Raw genomic sequence first — 11,977 nt, 5'->3', positions numbered from 1 at the left:
ACGTGTGAGTTGGGCATACGGCAGGGCACTACCCCTGCCTGCTAGAGGCCTGCCTTCTAGAGGGAAACAGGCACACTTACGGTGCTGCTGCTCAGGTGCTGAGAGCTTCAACTGAGGGATAGACGGGGTGAGGACAGCAGAGATGAGCGAGACTGGGGTGTCAGGGAGGCCTCTCGGGAGATGACATTTGCGCTGAGCATTGATGATAAGTAGGGATTTGCTGCATGGAGGAGTGTGAGCTGTGGTTCTCCAGGGAGAGGAACCAGTGAGAGATGCATGGAAGATGGATGAGGGGATGACTACTCAGCAGGAGGGAGGAATCAGGAAGACAGAGGCCAGGTCGCATGCTGTGAGCTTTGCTGGGGAATTTGAAGGTGTAAGGAAGCCAGTGAAGGACTTTTTTTCCCGTAAGAAAAAAAATGTGTGAAGACATAAATACGGGAAAAATCTAGAGATATCACAGACACACACCCTCCCCACCCAGAGTGGGGAGACTTCCTTGGGGAGGTTTCAGGAAGGGCAGTGATTGATGGGATTGTGGTGTTAGAAAATAACAGATGAATGAGGCAGTTCCTGCCCTCAGGTGAGTCTCAAAGCAGGGGAGACAGGTGTTTCAGTTCTGTCCACACAGTTGAGCCAATCTAGAGGTTAAGTCCAAATGTTGAGAGAATGTGGGGAAAGTTCCCCAGTAGTTCTCTCTGTGAGAGTGAGGGGGCGCTAAGAGGTGAGGGTCGTAGAAATCTTCGGACCTCTGACATTTCCAGATGGAGGTGGGGGCACTCCAGGCAGGGGCAGCTGCAGGAATAAAGGGGGTCAGGGTGGATTAAAGCCCCTGCCCCGTGATGGTGGAGGTGGTAAGAAGGCCTGAGTGCTCACCTACCGAATTTGCATGGTGTCTGCTGCCATGGAAAGAGATTGCTGGAAGAATTGGATGTGCAGTCTTCTACCTCTGAACCGGGGCAGAGGAGCAGTTCCAGAGTCAGCCAGCAGGCGGGGCCCTGCTCCCATTCTCGGAGCTCCTGTAGGAACCGGTGTGAAGATGTAGGATGGTCCCTCAGGGTGGGAGGTGAGCGGGGAGAAGGAAAACAAATCTGGCTCCTTGTCGGGCACCCTAATGGTACTCTTATGTGTTTTATAACCCCTAAATTCTCCCAGAAGACCCAAGAGGAGGTTGGTGGTGTTCCCCCCTTTATAGCTGGGAACTTGAGGCTCGCAGAGAGTGCTCAGCTTGACAAGTGAATTTCTTAGCAGTTCAGACCTGGCCCTGATGCTTCGGGCTGTGAACAGCACAGGGTAGCTCCTGACTCAGGTTGCGGCCCCTGCCTGTGCCTAAAGTCTGTGGGAGACTGGGTTGAATTTTGATCCCTTTCTGGTTTTTCTCTTTGTCAATTTCCTACCCTTATGTCTCCATCTCTTGTCCCCTTTGGGGTCTGTGGAGCTTCAAGTGCTGTCTCCACGCCTGGGCCAGGCGGGGTGTCTAAAGGCCCCTGCAGACACTGTTACTGCACTCGTGGCCTGGGGGCAAGGTTACTGACAGGAAGTGCCGCTGACATGTGGAGGGAGGCTTTCCACAGAGAGCCTCTGCTGATGAAGTCTCCCAGCCGGCCGGCCGGCCTCAGCCACCGCAGCCCAGCCCTCTCCTCGTTACCGTGGTCTTCCTCCACAGCCAGGCCACTGCCTGCACTTGGAGCCCGTCTTCCCTCCCCTCCGGTTATGCCCTCTCCAACTGACACCGTCAAGACGGTGTCTCCGCCAGACTTTTCCCAGCAGCGTTCAAATGCACCGTCACTGCTCTTAAAGAGAAACAAAGCAAAAAACCTCTTGATTCCACTTTCTCACCAGCGACTTCCTGTTTCTCTACTCCACTTTTCAGTACAACTTCTGGAAAGAATTGTCTTGTCTTGTGTCTTCACTCTCCTCCACTCGCACTCAAATCCACTTCAGTCAGGCTTTTGTCCTAACGCTCCATCAAAACCATGCCTGCTGATGACTCCAGTCCTGGTGTTGACTGGACTCCATCACTGCTCAGAGCATTCCCGAGGCCCCTTATTTCCTGCAGTGTTAAGAGCCACTGTGCACACTGCTCTGCAGCCCCTCCCGTTGCCTCTCTGTCCCCCTACGTTTCTCCCCCGTGCTCCCTCTGCCGCAGCCACCCCAGGGACTGACTGGCCCTTCAAGGCACACTCCCATCCTGCCCTTGTGTCTGGAACTCTGCCCCCAGATGGCTCCCTCCTTCATTGCCTTCAAGTTGAACAAGAGGACAGCAGGCCCTGGCCTCCAGTGGCTGACCTGGCTCCCAGAGCTGGGCCTTGGTATTCTCCTCCTGCACATAAACAGTTCATGGAACATCAGTGTCCAGACAAGACCACTCTGTGACCATGATGGGTCAAGACCATCATGTCTGAACACACAAAACCTGAACGTTATCCAAACTACAAAAAGGAATAATTACCTTAAATGTCAGTGGACTGAATGCTCCAATCAAAGGACAGAGTGGCAGACAGGATGAAAAAACAGGAGCCTAGGAATAATGCTACCTACAGGAGACCCACCTTAGGGCCCACACAGACTGAAAGTGAAGGGATGGAAAAGGATATTCCATGCAAACAAATGAAAGCTGGGGTTGCAATACTCAAGTCAGACAAAACAGACTTTAAAGCAAAGGCTGCTAAGGAAAGATAAGGAAGGACAGTGCATAATGGTAAAAGGATCAATACAAGAAAAGGATTTTACACTCAACATATAGGTACCTAATACAGAAGCACCCAAATATCTAAAATACTAAGACATAAAGGTTGAAACTGATGGGAAAACAGTGATAGGAGGAGACTTTAACACCTCACATCAATGGACAGATCTTCTGGACAGAAAATAAGGCAATAGAGATCCTAAATGATACAATGGAACGGTTAGACTTAATTGGTATTTTCAGGACATTACATCCAAACCACTAAAAGGACCAGCCATCCCTGTAGTGGGTTGACTCGTGATCCCAAAAGGTACGTCCACTTGGAACTCAGAATGTGACCTTATTTGGAATAAGAGTCTTTGCAGATGTAATTACGGTAAGCATCTTGATATGCAATCATCTTAGATAAGAGTGGGCCTAGGTCCAATGGTAAATGTCCTTGTAAAAGACAGGGAAAGACATTGAGACACAGAGGGGAAACTTGTGAAGAAGAAGGCAGAGACTGGAATGATGCATCTGGAAGCCCAGGAACACCAAGGGCTGCCATCAGCCACCAGAAGTAAGGAGTGAGGCATGAAACAGAGCCTCCAGAAGAACCAACCCTGCCAACATCTTGATAGCAAACTTCTGGCCTCTGGAACTGTGAGAGTAAATTTCTGTTAAGCCACCAAGTTTGTGGTAATCTGTTACGGCCATCCCCCTACAGTTCATAAGGAAAACTGTGTCATGCTAATGATAGCAGTATCCTGGGGCTGGTCTTCCCTCCTCATTAAGGTTCATAAGATCCCCAGTCATAGAATTGCCCCCGCTCTTGACAGCATCCAATCCATAGGAAAGTCCTGCTTCCTGGAGCCCTCCTAAATCATCTAACTGAAGTCCAAATCCTAGAGTAAGGCCTTTCTAACACTCTGTGAGTGGCCCCATGGTCCCCATGCTCCCCATGGAGGGTGCTGTCCCTCACTACGAGTCAGAAACCCAAGGTGATAATTTTCCTGTCTTCCTGGTGGTCTTTGGCTGGAGGTTGTTGACAAAGTCTTCACTCAAAGGTTACCATCTCCAGTGAGGACTGCAGTCACCCCACCTCCCTTCTACCTCCCGCTTCCCTTACTCCATTTTCTTCATGGCACCCATTGCCTTCACCCACACTGGATCAATTGCTTATTCACTTTGTATTGTTTATGGTCTGTCTCACCCATCCCCAACCCCATTTGAATGTGAGCTCTACTAAAGGCATGGATGGTGGTTGGGATTGTTTCTGGATGTATTCAAAACGACTGGGACAGGGATTAGCTCATCTAAACAAGCAGTAAATCTTTGCTGAATGAAAGAACCGTTGCTAGGACAGGCACTCCTAACCAACTTGGTCATCAGGAAGGCCTCCCTAGAAATGGAGTGTGAAGGCTGGGATCTGATGGGGGAATAGAGGTGATCCTGCGTGAACATGGGGAGGAGCTTTCCCAGCAGGTGCAAAAGGCCTGGGGAAGCTAGGGGGTATTTCAGGATTGATGGAGTGCAAGCGCTTCGAAGTGGCTGAAGGGGGAGTTCTGGAAAGGGAGGGCAAGAGATGAGGTTGCAGAGTTGTCAGGGCCCAGAAGAGCTGGGTCATTGGGAGTTCAGACTTCACCCAAAGGGCCATGAGGATAGTTGCTCTGCAGCAGGTGGAATCTTCCTGAACCAGGGATCAAACCCATGTCCCCTGAATTGGCAAGTGGATTCTTACTCTGGACCACCAAAGAAGTCCAGAAGGTAGCATTTAAAGGGCAGATGGCAGGACAGTGCTGAGGAAGAGGTGAGGCTGGAGGCAGCGGCAAGACTGAAGGCACCTGGGTCGAAGTGGCAGCTGCAGAGAGGGGGCGGAGTCCTGGGAGAAGGAAGACCCCTGGCCTGGGCACCCCGCCGTTCAGAGGTGCCATTCACTGCGGAGGGGGAGGGGCATGGAGGAACGGGTTTCGGGAAGGCGCTGAGTGTGAGGACCTTCAGGGGAACATCAGGGGAGATGTCAGGTGGGCTGTACATATACCTGGAGCTCAAGGTCAGACTGGAGATTCAGGCTCAGAAGACAGCCGCAGTGGGAATGAAGCCTTGGCGGAGATTTCTGAAGACTTCTGCCTGAGGAGCCACAGCCCCGGGAGCTCAGGGCAGGCAGGGTGTCAGGAAAGATGGAAGGAGACCCACCACCCCTTTTCCACTCTCTCTGGGGTCTCTAGGTCTCACTTTGCTCTCTGGAGCCCCCTGGCCCCCATGCCTGGAATCACGTGCTAGGACAGAAGAATCCTCTCTCCTAATAATTCACCGCCCCTGGCTTGTTCAGAAGGAAGTGGAAGAGGCTCTGTGTTGCACACAGCACACATGCTCTGGAACCAAAGCCCCACCTGGGGGCAGAGATGGCAGCCCGGACCGCCCTGGGACTCAAGCCCTCATTATTCTGGAAAGTTCAGAAGTGGGGCCACATCAGGGGTCAACCAGAGGCAGTCTGGGCACAACGGCACCATCAGCAGCTCCCAGACAGCAGGGCTGGGAGGCAAGTCTGGCACAGGCTGGCACACTCCCTTCCCACCCCAACGGCCCCAGCCCCCTGCCCCTGAGACTGACTAGAGCTGAAGGCAACCCTGTTCAGATGGGAAGGCTTAACCCAGGCTCCCTGGGCTCCGTCCCGCTTCCTTCTGCCTCCCCCTGCCATCTGCCGACCAGCAGGGCAGGGCTTCCCTCCTGCCTCCTTGGAGCACCAGCATCTGCAGCCCCCTGAGTGTCCCTCCCTGCCTACCAAGCCATGTCCCACACCTCCTCTGTGATCTTAAAATACAGTTCACAGCGCATCACTCCTCATTCCATTGTCCCTCAAGCAGGGACTTGTCCCCAAAGCTTTTGGATCAGAAGCCAAACTCTCCTGGGGCCTCCCAGGCTGCCACTCGACACTTTTTTTTTTTTATTGTCAGTTCCTCAGTGTGCATCCTCCTTCGTGCCCTCCCACTTCGTTTCCCACTCACCCTTGGCTCACATCACTTCCTCTGAATGACCTTCCTTGGTCCCCAGGTTGCTGGAGGAAGGTCAGCTTGAATAAACCTCACTGGGTTTTTTCTACCAGGGTTTCTGGAAGGCAAAGTCTGGGTCTGTGGTGTTGACCACAGTTTCCCAGTAAACCCACAGTGGGCCAGCCAATAGGGATGGCATTGAACTGAAATGTATCATGAAGCGCTTTCACTTTCTCCCCTCCTGAGATCCTTGGGTCCTTCCCCACTAGATCGGGTCAGCAGGTGGTGTTACCCTCCATCCCAGCAACAAGCGGCAGCTGATTCCAGACACTGCCACCCCTCCAATGCCACCTGGAGGGTCTTGGCCCGGAACCTTGTGACCTGGCAGGGTGTTGGGAGGAGACACCAGCAACTGAAGTCGCGTTTCATCCAAGTTCCCAGTCCCCTTAGGGGAAGTAAGGGTAATGAGATAGATCGAGAGTTTCTGTGGGAGAGCTCCAGAGGGCCCCTGAGAAAGGGAACTTGCCCGGGGTGTCCTGCCTCGGACAGTGAGCAGCAGAGGGGCTGCTGGATCCTGGGACCCTGGTTCCGTCCCTTCCTAGCAGCAGACCTTGGGCACACTCTTTACCTTTCCCCTGCAAAACAGAAAGCACCAGATAACCCCATCTCGGGTATGGTGAGCTGAGCGAAGCCATGCACCAAGAGCCAGCGCCTGGTGCGTGGGAAGCCAAGTTCTTCCCAGGCCTTCCCATCACCTTCCTGCATGTGAAAATTCAAGTGTGTGCCACATCCTGGCTGAGGATGGCTGGGCCAGACCCAGCAGAGGGGACAGAGGACATCAGGGTAGATGTGCTGACTAGGGGCTGTGGGAGAGGGCCCCGGGGCTAAGGAAGACCAGAAAGTCCTAACAGGAGGAAGCGGGGGGACCTGTGGCCTCCTTCAACACCTTGTCATTGCATCTGGGGAAACTGAGGCTGAGAGGTGGCAGGAGTTGCTGTCGGAATGTTGCCTGGAGCCAAGGTTGGTACTGCAGTTCTCCTGAACCTACCAAACAGAATGTAGGCTTTGAGGGCACATGCTTTAGACACAGACAATTATTTAGCTCAAGATCACAAGGAAGGCTAAGGATCCATCTGCTAATGTAGGAGACACGGGTTTGATCCCTGATCCACAAAGATTCCACATGCTGCAGAGCAACTAAGCCCATTTGTCCACACCTGCTGAAGCCCATGTACCCCAGAGCCTGTGCTCGCAAAGAGAAGCCACCGCAATGAGAAGCCCGCACACCACAACGAAGCCCGCACACCACAACGAAGCCCGCACACCACAGCCGGCTCACTGGCACTAGAGAAAGCCCAGAGCAGCAACAAAGACCCAGCATGGCCCAAAATAAACAAATAAAGCAAAGGTCACAAGAAAGATTGTGACAAGCCAGGGACTCAGGGCTGCCAACTCCCTGGGACCCTTCTCTCTACCCCAAGGAGGTCAGGGAGTGAGGGTAGATCCCACCTTCTAGCATCTTCCCATCATCTGCTCAACAAACACCACGTTCTGTGAAAATAGGAGAAAAAGAGACACAGCCAGCTCTCAGGGAGCATATAGCCAACTAAGGAAGAGATGCTAAGAAATCACAAGTAAATATTAGAATATGACTGTAAAGGGGGCTGTGGAGAAGGGGTTCATGGAACTGTGCAGGGGGGTAGCTAGAGAGGATGCTCCATCTGTGGGATCAGGAAGGTCTTTTGAGGATGTGATGCTTAAGTTGAAACTCAGGATGAAAAAGGTCATTGTGAGATAATAATTATATATCGATATTGATATCCACCCCTGGCTCCTGGCACAGAGTTCCTATATAAGCTTGTAGTTTCCTGACTGAACACTAGGAGCATCTTTCATTTTATTGTAGTCACTTGTGGGGGTGGGGGGCTGGGATCCTGGCTGGGGGCTGGTCACCAGGAAGACCAACCATGATTATAAGCTTGGAATTTTCACACACACACACACACACACACACCCCATGCCAACTTCTCCAGGGGAGAGGGCTTGAGATGGAGGTTAGTAATTGATTATGTCCACATAAAGATCCCCAGAGCATGGGTTTTGGGGGGCTTCTAGATGAGCCAACACATCCATGTTGTGGGAGGGTGGCACTCCCCAGTGCCACAGGGCAGAGGCTCCCGTGCTGGAGACCTTTCCAGACCTCATACTATGTGTCTCTTCATCCGGCTGTTCATCTGTATCCTTTGTCATAACCTTTAATAAACTGCTAAAGGTAAGTAAGTGCTTCCCTGAGTTCTGTGAGCCACTCTAACAAATGGATCGAACCCTAGGAGGGGGTCATTGGAACTGTTGATGTGTAGACGGCTGGTCAGACTAGCCTCTGAAGTGTGTGGAGAGTGGCAGTCTTATGGGACTGAGCCTTTAGCCTGTAGAATATATCTCTGGGGTGATAGTGTCAGAATGCAGTTGAATTCTAGGGCATAATTCTAGTTGGTATCACAGAGAATTACTTGGCATGGAGGAAATTCCCTGGGAAGATAGGGGTTTTCCTGACATGGTTACCCAGGCATGAGGGTGGAGTGTATTCCAGGCAGAGGGAATGCATATGCAAAGTCCTGTGGTGGGAGGAAGTACTCCAAGTTTGTCTTTTCAAGACAGTGGGTTGAAGGCATCTTCTTCCTCTTTTCTTCTTGAAAATCACCCTGCCCCGTCACACACACACACACACACACACACACACACACACGCTCACACACACACATACACACGCACGCACGCACACTGAGGAGAGCAAGAAATAAGAACTCCATTTTCTAAGAAGATATTTCTGACCTCAAACTAAAATATTGTAGAAAACAACCAATACTCTAGATTCCAGTACGGTTAAATGATGGTAATTAGACAATTTTTTTTTCTTCTCTTGCTCTAGAACTTGGCCTCCTCAACCCTTCTCTTTCTCACTGCATTAACTAACAAAATTCCAGTGCCTGGCCCTAAGAATGAAAATCTCAACTTCTATAAAAACAAGCCTCAGAAAGATGGGGAGGACCTGTCTTTTCTCCCCTGAAGCTGTAGAAACAGAAATACTTACTATACTCCATCATAAAAATGAATTTAAGGATCAGACATGATAGAGGTGAGAGCAAGAAATTTCATGAGCATGTCCAACTTGTTTTCCTGTCCAATGTCTTAGAAGGATTGAAGGCAGGAGGAGAAGGGGAGGACAGAGGATGAGATGCTTGGATGGCATCACTGACTCGATGGACATAAGTTTGAGCAAGCTCTGGAAGTTGGTGATGGACAGGGAAGCCTGGCGTGCTGTGGTCCATGGGGTCGCAAAGATTCGGACACAACTGAGCGACTGAACTGAACTGTAGAGACTGTGGGGCTATGCATGAGAAATGAGTTAGCTCTGTTAATGCACATCAATCCTGGGAAGGGTTCTTCTCACAGTCTTGAGAGACAGCCAGGCTTCAGATTGTTCAACACTGTATTCAAGTAAGTTTTAAATTTCAGACTTAAGATTGGGATGGCAACTGGCTACTTTAACTGATCATTTGAGCTGGGATGATCACTGAAAGTCTAAGATCATGGCATCTGGTCCCATCACTTCATGGGAAATAGATGGGGAAACAGTAGAAACAGTGTCAGACTTTATTTCTTGGGCTCCAAAATCACTGCAGATGGTGATTGCAGCCATGAAATTAAAAGATGCTTACTCCTTGGAAGGAAAGTTATGACCAACCTAGATAGCATATTAAAAAGCAGAGACATTACTTTGCCAACAAAGGTCCATCTAGTCAAGGCTATGTTTTTCCAGTGGTCATGTATGGATGTGAGAGTTGGACTGGGAAGAAAGCTGAGCGCCAAAGAATTGATGCTTTTGAACTGTGGTGTTGGAGAAGACTCTTGAGAGTCCCTTGGACTGCAAGGAGATCCAACAAGTCCATTCTAAAGGAGATCAGTCCTGGGTGTTCATTGGAAGGACTGATGCTGAAGCTGAAACTCCAATACTTTGGCCACCTGATGCAAAGAGTTGACTCATTGGAAAAGACCCTGATGCTGGGAGGGATTGGGGGCAGGAGGAGAAGGGGATGACAGAGGATGAGATGGCTGGATGGCATCACCGACTTGATGGATGTGAGCTTGAGTGAACTCCGGGAGTTGGTGATGGATAGGGAGGCCTGGCGTGCTGCAATTCATGGGGTCGCAAAGAGTCAGACACGACTGAGCAACTGAACTGAACTGAACTGGACTGAATCACTGAAAGGGAATAGGGTGCTATGGTCCTTACCCCCCAGGTCCTCTGCCTGCCTTTTGTCTGTGGACAACTTGTTCAAAGAATAAGTTTAGGCTCCCGGCGGTGCCGCGGGGACGGCAAGAGCCAGAGCTGGAGCCCGAGCTCGCCATGGGGCGGCGGGAGCCGAGGCCTGGGCTCAGGGATCCACAGCCTGCACCTCTGTGCCCACCTCAGCCTGCAGCGCAGCCCTCCACCCACAGGATGGACGGCGCATCTGGGGACTTGGGCTCTGGGGACAACGCCCTGCCCACTGGGGCTCTTTTCATGGTGCTGGGTGCAGAAGTGATGGCGCTCAGTCACCATTGGGCGTGACTGCTGCTCATCCAGGTGGGTCATGAGACAAGGCCCCCCACCACTGGTACCAATGTGCTGGGGAGGAAGGTCGTCTACCTCGCACGCCAAGCACATTGTGTGAGTGGATGGAAAGACAGGGCTGCTCCTAGCCTGAACCCCCAGGCTGACGTCCAATGCCCTCTCCACAGTGACCCAGGGCAGCAGGAAGAAGGTACCAGATGAGATCCAGCAGGTTTCCAACAAGGATGACATGAAGATGTCTCTGAAGAAGGTGGTGAAGGAGACCTCCTACGCTATGATGATGCCATGGGTGGTTGCGCATGCTGGCCCTCCCCCTGCAAGTCGTCTCGGCGCGCTGCATAGTCCAGTTTGTGGGATGGGAGGCCAAGTCCAGTGGTGTGCTGACCTCCACTGGGAAGATTTTTAAAGAAGAGGGCCTGCTGGGATTCTTTATGTGCTTAAACCCCCACCTCCTGGGAGATTTTCTTGTGGGGCTGTAACCTGCTGGCCCACTTTATCAGTGCCTACCTAGTGGATGACAGCGTGAGTGACACCCTGGGGGGGCGGGGGGCTGGGGAACAACCAGAATCTAGGTTCCCAGTTCAGCCAGGCGCTGGCCATCTGGGCTGACACCAAATTTGTGATGGGGATTGCAGTGAGCCTGCTGACCTCCTCCTTCCTGCTGGTTGGTGATTTCTTGGCCAGGAAGGACTGCGGGCTGCAGGCTGGGCTCCCTCCTTAGTCCCCAGTATTCAAATCTTGGATCCACCTCTGGAAGTACCTGAGTGTGCTGGGCCAGCTCTTCCGAGGCTCCAGCCTGCTTTTCCTCCAGGTGTCATCAGGAGCGTGGGTTGCCCTGGAGTAAGCTGAATCACCTAAAAAAGCAAAACCACACTGTCTCAGCGTGGCTACCGCGGGTGAGGTCTGATCATCTTGGGGCACCTGTCAGACGACCACCCCAGAATCACCTACAGGTGCTCTAGCACGGCTGGGCGTCAGTTTCCATATTTCCCATGCGTCTGTCCAGAAGCAGGGACTGGGTGGGGGTGAGGCTGTGTCCAGTGGACTGGGCACTCTTAGACCCAGGGAAGGTGGGGTGGAGCTGGGGAATGGGGGCAGATTTCCCCCATTACTCTTACTCTGCAGATTTCCCGAGTCTGCCTCGTGCAGGGGGCCAGAGACAGGCTTGTGGAGGCCCACGTTGCATGGGCAGAGGCTCTGAGTTCAGGTCCCAGCCCCAACTCACACCCTTCAAGTCACCCCCTGCTCTCATTGTGCAGCTCAGCTGGGAGCTTCACCCTCTTGCTTTGTAAATAGGATGTGATCCCCTTTCACCAGGGCCATCACGTCTAGGCCTTGGCTAGGAGCCTATCTTTGTTTTTCTCAACACTACTTGTCTGAGAAGACAGCACATTCTAAATGGGAAATTGTATGACTGCTCAGAATGTATTCCCTCCCTCGCCCCCACCCAATCCTGGCCAAGGTTGGGTGATGTCCCATGGTGATGCCTCACGTGCAGGATATGGTTACCTGTGCAATCGTGAACACTCAGATGTTAGGCAGATCAATGTCTCTAGTCGTATCCAGTTTAAAGTACCTAATAAGATCTGACCCTTTCTCCCTCAAATAAATGCATTGGTGGTGATTTGGGAAAAAAAAAAAGAAAAAATTCAATCAAAGAAATGAGAACATGTGAAAAACAAAGGAGACCAAACAGTAATA

At 51.7% G+C, this 11,977-nt stretch overlaps 1 pseudogene; it reads left to right on the top strand.

The window, feature by feature from the left end:
- Positions 1 to 8,788: 8,788 nt before the first annotated feature.
- LOC129647357 (mitochondrial carrier homolog 1-like) lies at positions 8,789 to 11,499 on the top strand (annotated as a pseudogene).
- Positions 11,500 to 11,977: the final 478 nt, after the last annotated feature.

This window comes from Bubalus kerabau, chromosome 3 (genome assembly GCF_029407905.1).
Source record: "Bubalus kerabau isolate K-KA32 ecotype Philippines breed swamp buffalo chromosome 3, PCC_UOA_SB_1v2, whole genome shotgun sequence".
In the NCBI taxonomy this organism is placed as follows: domain Eukaryota; kingdom Metazoa; phylum Chordata; class Mammalia; order Artiodactyla; family Bovidae; genus Bubalus; species Bubalus kerabau.
The sequence above is the reverse complement of the archived record's forward strand: the minus strand, read 5'-3'. Positions and strand labels throughout refer to the sequence as shown.